Genomic DNA, 15,155 nt, shown 5'->3' on the forward strand with positions numbered 1-15,155 from the left:
CAAGAAGTATTACTCTAATGCTTTGCAATGTTTCTGTGTCATTTAAAACATGAAAAGGAAAAGAAATACCAAACAGAATATATTTCAGAAACTTGATCCTTTTAATGTCTCATTTTGTTCAAGTCCCAAAACCTTTTACAATGTCAACTGAAGGCATAAAATGCCTCAAAAGTCAAGTTTATGTCTCAGAGAGAATTTCAAGAGCATTGTATGTTTGGTTGAAATAGAGATCTTCCTAGATCAATAAAGACTGCTATCTTCCCCAGGTCTCTGATCTGGAAGAAACTGTCAACTTTGATCTACAGCTAATGTAAACAGTAAACCTTTACAATGCAACTTTAATAACAGTTTTTGGACCAACTCAATGGTATTGCCATCATTGTCTCCCTTAAAAACTTCCCTGTCCAATTACATAGGTGATCTGAACTTAGAGGATAGAGAATTTTATATCTGAATCATTTTGCAGTGCCACACATTATCAACAGAAACACTTTTTATTATTATGATGTGAATGCAAGTACTGACAAAACTTAAAATATTAGTTAGCACAGTTGCATCTTAACTCTGTATTTATTTATTGACGTAAGACATGTTAGTGTCTCCTTGGAAGCAGTTCATACCTTTCAACAGCCCATTATGACAAACAAATCACATTCATGTAAATAAGACCAAGGCAAATGTAGCATTAGAAATCACTGAAGTAGTGAAATTACGGGAAAACGAATGTAAATGAAGTAAATCAGTGCCCAATAAGGAGGTTTTTTCCATCAAACCACACGGGAAATCATGCAAATACAGAAGAAAAACAAGGCATATTGTTAAACCATCCATAACTCGCCTCATTTCCGTCCAATGTCTCCCTTCCACTGAAATTGACAACCTATTTTTGCGAACAAATTGAAAAGCAACTTTTTGTTTATTGTACATGAATGTGCATGTGACTGAACTACCAAGAACTCAAATGTTATCAACTTTTTGAGAGATTTTTGTTCAAGTATCAAAAACTATTCTAATAATAGCTGCAATAAAAGCTGTGGTCTATCCTGAAATGGAAATTATTTTCATGCAATTTCCTGATAAATATATTCCATTGCTTTGATAGGTATTTTCATTCTTGGCTCTTTAGAGATGCATAAAAAGCATTAGCAACTGGAAAATTTCAACCCTTCATTTCCTGAAATTGAGACTGGAAGAATCTATTGCCAATTCTGTTGTGATCATATTTCATCCTTCTTTCATTATATTAGTTTGCCTCATGTCTATATACCATGACAAAACCAAATTGATATAACAAATCCATCTCATTGTTGCCATGGAAACAAGCCCTCAGCTAATGGGACACATTTTTGACAGAAAAATCATGGACAATTCAAATGAATGGCTAACCTAGCAGAACAAATGACCATATAGTAAATTGGTTGCCATAGCAAAATAAATAAAATATTTTACAATGATGGATTAATCAAGAGAATTGTGAATGCAGATTGGATAAATATTCTGGGTAACGGACCAGGATTTATCTGAAAATATTTAAAATAGATTGACATAATACAGCCACACATCCAAAGTGTGTTTCCCAGTTTGCATCACCTAACTTAAGTGAATTCACAGATCAAAACTTGGTTATGGCCTACGCATTTCAATTTTTCCAGTATGAATGTGACAATTTTTTCTGTCCTTTGAAATGATATTACTGTTACACTTGAGGTGCCTGTCTGCAGTTTCAAGACAATGCGCTGATAATGGTTTTATATTTCTGAAGAAATCACTTTTAAAAGATTACATCAGTGGAAAAACAGCATCACAGCATATACATGGAAAAACCAAGGACATTTTATAATACTAGCAAAAAGGTTGAAAGTGTTCATGCATTGACGTGACCTTAAATTAGACTAGGTTCAATACTTGTTTCTTTTAAATGTCTTTTGTGGAAACAAGAAAAGTTACCCCAAGCATTCAAAACTTTTTCGATGCTAGAATGCAAAAAATAATAGCTGTATTTAAACTATTGTTATTTTAAAAAATCTATGATTTTGTACTTCATAGTGCCATGCATATCTATCAAAATTATTGTACTTCATATCCAAGGCTTCTAAAAACTGGCAATTTGCCGGTCTGGACCGATTTTGACAAAGCCAGACCGATTTCAGTTTCAAAAAGTTTCGAAAAAATTGGTCCAAAATGATCTCATTTAAAATAATTTCGGTCCAAATTGCCTAAATCAGTAAGATTGTAGAAATTGTAATACACAAACATTATTGGGTCATTCACACATTCAAAATTACACTCAATAAAAGTGTCCTAGTTACCATCAGACCAGCTGCTTTTTCCGCTAGGCTGAACACTCGATATCAGATTCTGTTAATTAGCCGACGCTTGCAATCGGTCCAATCACGTGTGAAACTTAAAACTTAAACAAGAGATGTTTGTCAAACATTATGCCCCCCCCCCCTGAGCGCCCTGTTGTCAGGATTAAATGGACAATTGAATGAAATATGCATGGACCGAAATGACAGCTGATTTGTTGCTGTTTTAAGATTATGACCATTAAAGTGTGAGGATAAAGTGTGTTATGACCGTCATGACCTTTGACTCTATGAACTCAAAATCCAGAGTCATCAGCTGGTCACCAGAAACCTAAATGTCAAGTTTGAGGGCCATGGGTGCAGGCATTGTCAAGTTATCACAAGACAAGTTTTTTTCGTTCAAGGTCACTGTGACCTTGACCTTTGACCTTTTAAATCATAAGGGGTCATCTACAAGTCAGATGCAACTCCAAGTCAAGTTTGAAGGCCATGGGTTCAGGCATTGTTGAGTTATCACTCTGACAACCTTTTACCATTCAAAATCACTGTGACCTTGACCTTTGGCTCTATGAATCCTAAAATCAATAAGGGTGATCTACTGGTCAGGCTTAACATCCATGTCAAGTTAAATGATCATAGGTTCAGGCATTGTTGAGAAATCAGTGGGGGAAGATTTGTTAACTTTTTTGTGTTAAAGGTTACTGTGACATTGACCTTGGCCTGATGACCCCCAAAGTCGATAGGGGTCATCTACTGGGCAGGCCCAACCTTCATGTCAAGTTTGATGACCATAGGTCCAAGAATTGTCGAGTTTGCTTTCAAGGTCACTGTGACCTTGACCTTTGACCCCTAAAATCAATAGGGGTCATCTACTGGTCAGGCCCAACCTCCATGTCAAGTTTGAGGGCCATGGGTGCAGGCATTGTTGAGTTATCACTTGGACAACCTTTTATCATTCAAGGTCACTGTGACCTTGACCTTTGGCCCAATGACCCCTAAAATTAATAGGGACAATCTTCTGGGCAGGCTCAATCTCCAAATCAAGTTTGAGGGCCATGGGTGCAGGCATTGTTGAGTTATCACTCGGACAACCTTTTACCATTCCAGGTCACTGTGACCTTGACCTTTGGCCATATGACCCCCAAAAACCATAGGGGTCATCTCCTGGTCAGGCCAATTCTCCAAGTCAAATTTGCGGGCCATGGGTGCAGGCATTGTTGAGTTATCAATCGGACAACCTTTTACCATTCAAGGTCACTGTGACCTCGACCTTTGGCCCAATGACCCCCCAAAACAATAGGGGTCATCTACTGGTCAGGCCCAACCTCCAAGTCAAGTTTGAGGGCCATGGGTGCAGGCATTGTTGAGTTATCACATGAACAACCTTTTACCATTAAAGGTCACTGTGGCCTTGACCATTGACCCATTGAGCCCAAAAAACAACAGGGGTCAGCTACTGGTCAGGCCCAACCTCCAAGTCAAGTTTGAGGGCCATGGGTGCAGGCATTGTCACGTTATCACTCTGACAACCTTTTACCATTCAAGGTCACTGTGACCTTGACCTTTGGCCTGATGACCCCCAAAAACAATAGGGGTCATCTACTGGTCAGGCCCAACCTCCAAGTCAAGTTTGAGGGCCATGGGTGCAGGCATTGTTGAGTTATCACATGAACAACCTTTTACCATTAAAGGTCACTGTGACCTTGACCATTGACCCATTGAGCCCAAAAAACAACAGGGGTCAGCTACTGGTCAGGCCCAACCTCCAAGTCAAGTTTGAGGGCCATGGGTGCAGGCATTGTCACGTTATCACTCTGACAACCTTTTACCATTCAAGGTCACTGTGACCTTGACCTTTGGCCTGATGACCCCCAAAAACAATAGGGGTCAACTACTGGTCAGGCCCAACCTCCAAGTCAAGTTTGAGGGCCATGGGTGCAGGCATTGTCACGTTATCACTCGGACAACCTTTTACCATTCAAGGTCACTGTGACCTTGACCTTTGGCCTGATGACCCCCAAAAACAATAGGGGTCAACTACTGGTCAGGCCCAACCTCCATGACAAGTTTGAGGGCCATGGGTGCAGGCATTGTAACGTTATCACTCGGACAACCTTTTACCATTCAAGGTCACTGTGACCTTGACCTTTGGCCTGATGACCCCCAAAAACAATAGGGGTCAACTACTGGTCAGGCCCAACCTCCATGTCAAGTTTGAGGGCCATGGGTGCAGGCATTGTTGAGTTATCACTGGGACAAGCTTTAAAATTATTTTAACATTAAAGGTCACTGTGACCTTGACCTTTGACCCGATGACCCCCAAAATCAATAGGGGTCATCTACTGGTCAGCCCCAACCTTCATGTGAAGTTTGATGACCATACGTCCAGGGATTGTTGAGTTATCACTCGGACAAGCTTTGGTCTACCGACGGACCGACCGACCGACATACCAACATGCCTGTGCAAAGCAATATACCCCTCTTCTTCGAAGGGGGGCATAATTAGCAGAAGACTCAAACAAATCTCATGTAATTAATGCGCTTGCAGCTATCCTGCTTAGGTGTTAAAATGGGTCCATATTTTCACATAGCAATCTGCTTTGTTGTTGATCAAATACAATTGTCATTGTTAATCCAGGAAAGCATTAAAATTCTGAATTTATTAACCTTGTTCTATAGGATATTGACAGCGACACGCTTGATTAACTACAGAGTCTGAAAGCTGAGTGCGTCGCTTACGTCATTTTTATACACTGTTATGAAAATTTCGTTGTCGATATCAATCTTATAGCTAGATGCCCCGATTATATGATATATATGATTATTCAAGATTATCAGTTGAATGTAGACCCACTGTTGTAGCAATATGCAAATAAATCATAATGCCGTTTCACTTTTTGTCGTCTGACCGCTTTCCACCGGCCGCAGTTATTAACGATCGCAGCGTTTCTTGTTAAAAACGCCGCAGAACTCAATGAGAAACTCATTTGAAAGTAAGTTTGTATCAATTACTATCTGATGACGGTTCTGGAGCCATCTTACGAAATGCCACATCGCGAAAAAATATTGACAGAATACACATCGCGAAAATGTGTGACATTTCTATATAATCAGACTTTTGAACAGGTCTTTTTGGAGGGGGGGGGGGGGGGGGGGGGGTTGACGCCAGGTCCAAACCGACTAAGGTTCCAAAATTTAAGAAGCCCTGTTCATATCTATCAATTTGTACTTCACAAAGCCATATTTTTTATATTTTATACCCTATACAGCCATATCTGTCAAAATTATGGCAAAATCTATCATATAGTACTTCATAGTTCCATATCTATCATATTGTACTTCATAGTGCCATATCTATCATATTGTACTTCATAGTGCCATTTATATCATATTGTACTTCATGGTGCCATATCTATCATATTGTACTTCATGGTGCCATATCTATCATATTGTACTTCATAGTTCCATATCCATCATATTGTACTTCATAGTGCCATATCTATCATTTTGTACTTCATGGTGCCATATCTATCATATTGTACTTCATAGTGCCATATCTATCATATTGTACTTCATAGTGCCATTTCTATCATATTGTATTTCATTGCGCCATATCTATCATATTGTACTTCATGGTGCCATTTCTATCATATTGTATATCATAGTTCCATATCCATCATATTGTACTTCATAGTGCCATATCTATCATATTGTACTTAAAAGTGCCATATCTATCATACTGTACTTTATAGTGCCATATCTATCATATTGTACTTCATAGTGCCATATCTATCATATTGTTCTTCATAGTGCCATATCTATCATATTGTACTTCATAGTTCCATATCTATCATAACAAACTTTCAGGGCTATTTCTTAGCATCTTTATCCATCATTATGTGAAGTTATAGGGCCATTTCTATCATACTGTACTTATCAGCGCCTATCATATTTATTTAGTTCACAAAACTTGACAGAAGAAACAACCTTGCAATGTGTTTTAACATATTATATGCAGATTATACCCAAGGGGCAAATATGTGCATATAAACCCAAATACACACTTCGGTAAATTCACCCTCAGAGGCAATTTTGCTCGGAGGTATTTTGATTTTGGCAGGGTTTTTCATTAAATTTTCACCATAATTACAAAATTATAGGCAGAACATTTTTTTATAAAAACATAATTATTTAGCTATTGAAATGTTTTTTCAAAATACCTGCGCAAATTGTTTCTAAAAAGCAACTTATAAATTCGCGTTCAGCTATTTGGTCTCATTTGAGGCTCATATTCAAGTATCAAACTGGTCAGTGCGAAAACCTTTCAATAGGCAATAAGTCAATTGCTACCGCCCTCAATTTAGTATTTACAATGAACTAGTGAAGTTATAAATTTTGAAAACATCCTCTGTTCTTATATATATTTTTTAAATAATTTTCAAAACAGTTAAATAAATGTAAACAATTATTATGTAACATTTTTCTAACGCTCTAGCAATAAATGAATGAAAAGAAACAGGACTTCTATATCTAAGTATCTCTAAATTTTCTACTGGATGGTTGTTGACTTACTTAAGCGAAATGCAAAATATAATCAAATATAACTAGAGCTATCACTGAAGGTGATTAATACCCCCGAACGCCGCCTCTTATTATGATTTATCATTGTATGAAATTTTATGAAATTCCATCTAGTAGTTTTCATGTTACTGTCCGAACAAAAGTTTGACCAAAAAACACAGAAAAAGGCAATAACTCTGTAATTTGCTAAAATGGTGTACCGATTCATGAACACACTGAACTCCTTCTCATCGTGCTGTACCATTGTATAAAGTTTTATTACATTCCATCCGGTAGTTTTCAAGTTATGCTCCCGACAAGTAAAAAGTAACAAAGGGCAATAACACTGTAATTGACTGAAATAGAATTGCAGTTCCTGTACACTGCACTTTCCCTCATTATGATGTATCACTGTTTGAAGTTTTATTAAATTCCATCCAATAATTTTCAAGTTATGCTCCGGACAAGAAAAAGTAACGAAGGTCAGTAACTCTGTAATTGGCTGAAATAGAATTGCGCTTGCTGCACACTGCACTCCCTCTCATTAAGATCTATCACTGTTTGAAGTTTTATTAAATTCCATCCAATAGTTTTCAAGTTATGCTCCGGACAAGAAAAAATAACAAAGGTCAGTAACTCTGTAATTGGCTGAAATAGAATTGCGGTTCCTGTACACTGCACTCCGTCTCATTAAGATCTATCACTGTATCAAGTTTTATTAAATTCCATCCAATAGTTTTCAACTCTGTAATTAGCTGAAATATAGTTATGGTTCTTGAACACTGCACTTTTCTCATTGTGCTTTACGATTGTATGAAGTTCCAATTCCATCCAGTACTTTTCAAGTTATACTCCCGACAAAAAAAAGTAACAAAGGGCAATAACTCAGTAATAAACAAGAATAGAGTTATGGTTATTGTACACTGCACTTCCCCTCATTATGCTCTATCATTGTATGAAGTTTAATCCAATTCCATCCAGTAGTTTGTAAGTTATGCTCCGGACAAGGTAAATTGCAACGGACCGACCGACAAACCGACCGACCGACCACAGGGCGACTCCAATATAGCCCCTTCAGACTTCATTTGTAGGGGGTATAAATATATTGATAAGTTGTTTATGTTAAAGCTTTATCAATACAATTTATGCATTTTTTCTAACACAAACTGAAAATATTCATTTTTTTGAATTGCCATATTAATGTGTCCCGAAAATACCACAAGAGCCAATTTGCATTTGTGGGTTTATTTTCCCCTGGTGTAAATATTTGTCATAAAAACAGGGTTTATATTGCAAGTCATTCATAGAAAATTTATTCAACAAGAAAGAATATAAATAATTTTGATGGATCTATATTCACAAAAATTGTGACCTAATTTACATTATTATCTTTTTTCATTTTCAGATTTTTAGAATACTGCATAGTTATAGAGTTCAATACCAAGTTATAATCATTACATACAAGAAACAGAGGAACTTCTTACAGATTACTTTAATACTATTAGGATCATTTACTACAAGGCAAAATTGATGAGTGATTGTTTACTATTTGTTACCAAGGAAACAGAGACTGCTTCATTGTTAAGGCACTTATAGAGATGGGCTCTCCACAAGAAATTGATAACCAGTCAATAAAGTCTGCCATTATACACAAGCAATTAAATGAAGCTTCATTTGAAATTCACAAATGGTATCAATAAAGTTATGCTGTAATATTAAAGGTGCATCGGTCATTATAAAAAGCATTTAAGTCCTTTGTACTATCAAAAATGATGGCATCTTTTTAAACAAAATTCAACGAACACCTGATGACTCTTGTCTTTTTAAAGTTTTGTTTTAATCGTATTAAGAGGCATTAAATTTTCTGCAAGCCCTGTCATCTGCTTACAATCAAATGAATATTTCTGTCCCCTATAAGGCTGTTGACCATACTGGACTCATCCAGGTTTGTACGGGTCAGTTGCAACCACAAGACCCCTTCTGGCCCCCTCCTTCCCCTTCATTTCTTAAACAATACATTTTCATCCTCTGATGTGAGACAATTCCTGCAAGCCTTCTATGTAATGACAACCGAGTGACAGCTATCCTGTCCATGTCCTTGGCACGCCATAGAGATGACAAAAGGGCTGAGCAGCTGTAATCAATATGTATTATTTATTGTCAACAATGGCCATCTTTATTGCCTTCTATGGCCACCGTTATCAACTCACTCTGATAATATTAAGGTGTACTGTACAGTGCTGTCATTTTGTAAGCTTTGATTTTCATAAATTTCATAAAATGTATATTTTTAGATTTTCAAGAAAAGATTGGCCTTGATATAATTTAGTACAGTCTATAAAACAAAAGTATTTAAGTACTAGGCACATGCAGGTCCACTATTTGGATCCATGGAAAATGGTTAGTTATAATGAGGAAAGAAGCCCTAACTGATAACTATCGCTATACAGTAGACACTTTAAGATACAAGAGATGAAAGACGTGGTTAATAAGTCATCAATATGAATATTATTTCCAATCCTCCCTAAGATTTCATTGATTTGCAATGACTTGTCTTTCAGACTTTACAAAATGTTTGCCAACAATGTTCAGGATGGGAAGTTCAATAAAATGTGCAAAATGAGCAAAACTGGCAGAAACTTGCTTCAATGCTTCGGGAAATTCAGAAACATTAAAAACAGAAAACATTGTATCTTGATTGTCATTGCATCATTGGGAATGTCAACATTATTCATAACGAATGATCTAAATTACTAGAATGGTAACAATTCCTTAACTTATAAAATGTTCAAAATGAGTTGCAAGCACTGCAATGCTTTTCATAGCTCTTTGCATAACTTGCTGCAAATATTTTGCCCATTCTTACGATGGGCGAGAAGACTGACAAGCTAGGACTGGTATAAGCAGATTTGTCCCATACATCAGCCAGACTGTCACCCACAAAACTGGCATAATGCCGCCTAAGAACCAAAACTAATCAACTGGCCCTGTACTTAGCTGGAATCCTCAATATAAACTAAGACTTAAATGGTTTTATGAAGATATTCGTCCACTTCAGTAGCTGGGCAAGCCTTCTCTTGTTATTTGTTTCTTTGAGATTGGCAGCATTCTAACGGAGATCAATCCGGCCATCTATTACCTTGTGACAGTTACTTGGAAATCTGTACAGGATATTTATGAGAAAACTATGCGATAGAAACTGTTTATCTTTTCCAACTCTTGGTGTTTACTGATCACAGTCTTTCCAAGATATCACATATATGGCGCTATGTATATTTAATGAAGCATACATGTTGTTATTTTTTAAAGGTTCTATAAATTTTTATCTTGGAGCAAACTTCAATCTTTATATCACAAGTAAAATCATTACATGTCACAACACAAACATACTGTAAATGTTCATTTGATATAATAATAAGTGAAACTGCACCCATGTGTCATAATGCTAATTACTGTATTGCATTAAAACATCAGAGAGCATACACTGCCTGAAACCAAAATATGATGCCTGCAGTTTTCAAGCAACCACAAACACTGCATGAACCCAATCACTGATGCCTGTAGTTTTCAAGCCACCACAAACACTGCCAGAAAACTACAAATTAATGCCTGCAGTTTTCGAGCCACCACAGACAGTTTTTGAGCCACCACAAATACTGCCTGAAACCCATTACTGATGCCTGCTGTTTCTAAGCCACCACATATACTGCCTGAAACCCATATTTGACGCCTGCAGTTTTTGAGCCACCACAAATACTGCCTGAAACCCATTACTGATGCCTGCAGTTTTCAAGCCTTCACAAACACTGCCTGAAACCCATAATTGACGCCTGCAGTTTTTGAGCCACCACATATACTGTCTGAAACCCATAATTGACGCCTGCAGTTTTTGAGCCACCACAAATACTGCCTGAAACCCAATACTGATGCCTGCAGTATTCCAGCCACCACAAACACTGCCTGCAGAAACCCACTACTGATGCCTGCAGTATTCAAGCCACCACAAACACTGCCTGCAGAAACCCATTACTGATGCCTGCAGTATTCCAGCCACCACAAACACTGCCTGCAGAAACCCTACACTGATGCCTGCAGTTTTCAAGCCACCACAAACACTGCCTGCAGAAACCCTACACTGATGCCTGCAGTATTTGAGCCACCACAAACACTGCCTGCAGAAATCCTACACTGATGCCTGCAGTATACAAGCCACCACAAACACTGCCTGCAGAAACCCAATACTGATGCCTGCAGTATTCAAGCCACCACAAACACTGCCTGCAGAAACCCACTACTGATGCCTGCAGTATTCGAGCCACCACAAACACTGCCTGCAGAAACCCACTACTGATGCCTGCAGTATTCGAGCCACCACAAACACTGCCTGCAGAAACCCTACACTGATGCCTGCAGTATTTGAGCCACCACAAACACTGCCTGCAGAAACCCATTACTGATGCCTGCAGTATTCGAGCCACCACAAACACTGCCTGCAGAAACCCTACACTGATGCCTGCAGTATTCGAGCCACCACAAACACTGCCTGCAGAAACCCTACACTGATGCCTGCAGTATTCGAGCCACCACAAACACTGCCTGCAGAAACCCTACACTGATGCCTGCAGTTTTCAAGCCACCACAAACACTGCCTGCAGAAACCCTACACTGATGCCTGCAGTATTTGAGCCACCACAAACACTGCCTGCAGAAACCCTACACTGATGCCTGTTGTATTCAAGCCACCACAAACACTGCCTGCAGAAACCCATTACTGATGCCTGCAGTATTCCAGCCACCACAACACTGCCTGCAGAAACCCTACACTGATGCCTGCAGTATTTGAGCCACCACAAACACTGCCTGCAGAAACCCATTACTGATGCCTGCAGTATTTGAGCCACCACAAACACTGCCTGCAGAAATCCTACTACCGTATTATATCATGTATAGGACGCTAGCATAGATGGGACGCAGGCAAAAAAAAAAAGTTGAAAAAACGGGTCCCCTTAATATATAAGATAGGACGCAGCGGCAAAATGTCAAAATCGGACCCGAAAAATTGAGGTTGGTAAAGTATTTATAACATATATTGAAGTAAAAAAAAAAATGTATATAAGGCATATTTCGATAACTGTCTTGTGTATTTCGATAATTATCGTCGTATTTTGGTAATTTAACATTTCGGTAATTTAGTGTCCACAACAATGATATAAGTCTTGACATTTTGAGAACATTCACGCATATTATAAGACTTATACAAATGCTGTAATAGCACGCCTTCTGACTGACAGTCAACCGTTGCAACTGTTGCAATAGTTCCGACATGCCTTCTGAATGACAGTCAACCGTTGCAAAACTGTGTATCGTCAAAACTGATGATTGTTTTGATAAGGCTTGTCGCTGCGCAGATTAAAGCATGTCAGGCATAATTAATGCTAGTCGGTAATTATCCTTGCCAGCGGAAGGCACGATGGGTAAAGTGCGAACAAACAACCATACGGTATTACCATCGCAATAGTTCGTTCTATTGATGTTTTTCTAATGACAGACAGCGGGTGTTTTCACACCTTCGCACATTTGAAAAGATTTGATATTGACAATAATGCTACTTTGCGTTATGCACATTCCTTTATTAATTTTTTAAAACAGTTACATACAACAAAATGTTTTGTAATATATCCAAACATTAAAATCATGAACAACGATTAATTGATATTTACCCCCTTTCCCGATTTTCCGTTGCCGTTATAACTCAATCCAGTTCAATGCTGACTCACATAGCGTCCCTTTTGTAAAAAAGTAAACACTCATGTTTGTTTTCAATTTATTTATCAATAAATCATTTTAAAGTAAACATTCAATATATTTCTGCGTGTGTTAACTTGCGTGATTTTACCTATGTCAGTTGTTCTCTTCAGTGACGCAGTACAGATAGTTACTATTACCGCGTTCTTCCCCGGTCCGATATTTTCGACCCCAAATGGACTTGGAAAAAACCCAGATGAAATTCTAATAGCATAGAAAGGACGCAGGCAATTTTTAAGACGAGAATTGGGGGTAAAAAGGTGTGTCCTATGCATGATATAATACGGTATTGATGCCTGCAGTATTCGAGCCACCACAAACACTGCCTGCAGAAACCCTACACTGATGCCTGCACTAATCAAACTACCACAAACACTGCCTGCAGAAACCCATTACTGATGCCTGCAGTATTCCAGCCACCACAAACACTGCCTGCAGAAACCCTACACTGATGTCTGCAGTATTCCAGCCACCACAAACACTGCCTGCAGAAACCCTACACTGATGCCTGCAGTATTCAAGCCACCACAAACACTGCCTGCAGAAACCCACTACTGATGCCTGCAGTATTTGAGCCACCACAAACACTGCCTGCAGAAACCCACTACTGATGCCTGCAGTATTTGAGCCACCACATGCCAGAAGAAGAGATATGGCTACACATCCCAGAATCTGTCCCGTGGGATACTGAGTGACAATTGCCTATTAATAAAGCTTGTGTTTATGAGCTGATAAAGCCTGTTTTATAACACGCCCGCTGGCAGAAGCCCTGCATGAATGTGCTCCAAACAAAGAGTCTCATGAAGAATTTCAAACGAGTCTAGTTGTGTGCAAGTTGGTTGGGCTAAATCACTGACTTGTAAATCTGTTATAATTCAAAATATCATAAAAAAAAATATTTTACAACATTTTGATGAACAAATGATATTTAGTGGCTAACTGAGTGGTTTCAGTAAAGACTAAAAAACTAATATACTTGCAATATGAGTGTCTCTAAAGGAACACCTGAGACACAGCATCTTCATTTATGAAACCATTTATAACAAGTATGCATGAAATACCTAACATAGATCATAAAACAGTTCTCACATAAAATGCACAATTCCAAAACTAAGGTACTTGTTTAAATTAAACTGCACTACCAAAAATGTTGATATTTGTTTCATGCAAAGATTGTATGTGTGTACAATTTCAACCTTACAATCAAATTATTCTTAATTTAATCAATGCCATTCCTGTATCAACACTCAGTCCTTTGAAAAACGGATCTCTCATTAAAAATTTGCTTCATGATTAAATTCTAATTAAATGAAAGTTTTTGTTTTGTTGTGAAATGGGCATGAAGCCAGTCTTCACCAAACTTGCATTGTTTATGCAACAAGCTTGAGCAAAACAAAGTATCCATTTTCCTGAAATGGCCAAGATTGATCATAATCAAATGAAATCTAATACAATCAAGTTTTTCCCCATCAATTATTTTTAGACATGGGAGGTTTAATTTCCCATTAAAATCATTAAAATGTCATGGATGCCATTTCATACCTATTTGTAACAATTAGTCAATTTATTCTGACAATTTCACAGGAAAAGTAAACTAACAAAAAAAGCACAGTTTCTTTTTGCATACGTCATTTACCATGAAAAATGGATATAATTCTATAAATCTTGAATGCAAGCAATGGAAAATTGAATACATCCAATATCAAAAGATCAATAGTAGGTTTAGATAAGCTCAAAGATGAAAATTTCATAAAATTAGCATTTTTAGTTCAACTTCTTTTGATACATGCAAACAAGGTTAAATATGTTAACATCTCGATTTCACAGAGTCCAATTTATCGCACTAATGATTATGCATACATCCATGTAGATATACAAATCCCTTCGCTAGAGATCAATGAATCTCCCACAATAGGGACAGCCACAATTTCAAAGTAGGAGTCTAATGACCTATTATAGAGAAATTTATATGATATTCTGTGTTTGGGCATGTTACAAATGTGATGGAAATTGAACAATATACCATGATTTATCTATTTAAATGGATTTAGTCTCCGAGACGGTATATTTTGTTGTCTCGCATAACACAGCATTATTCCAAATAGCAGATAACCATTTGCCATTATATGAAGTACAGATGCCTGTTAGTTTCTATTCTATAGATCTAAATAGGAAAATGTACAAAGGATTATCTATGTATGATAAAATTAATAAAATATTTCAAGAGGGTGGGTGGACAAGTTTGACAATTTGTTCATGAAGATGTACTACTGAAATAAAGCTAACGTGTCACAGAGAAAATGGCAGCGTTCATCAGGTACTGTTTGTTGAACCAGTTGAACAAGGGTTGTAATGTCTCTTGAAATGTGTGTACTAATACTTAATTAAGATTAATAGCAGAATAAAGTTTTAAATAATGATAAGCACATATATTACTACAAATGTGAAGTTTCATAATTTTTGCAGCTGTGTTTATCATACATG

At 37.6% G+C, this 15,155-nt stretch overlaps 1 protein-coding gene across 4 annotated transcripts in view; it reads right to left on the reverse strand.

The window, feature by feature from the left end:
- Nucleotides 1–15,155, reverse strand: part of LOC128232845 (uncharacterized) — a 383,378-nt gene that overhangs the window by 197,270 nt on the left and 170,953 nt on the right. The gene's annotated exons all lie outside the window — the stretch shown is intronic.

The sequence above is a fragment of the Mya arenaria genome, chromosome 1, assembly GCF_026914265.1.
Source record: "Mya arenaria isolate MELC-2E11 chromosome 1, ASM2691426v1".
NCBI lineage: Eukaryota > Metazoa > Mollusca > Bivalvia > Myida > Myidae > Mya > Mya arenaria.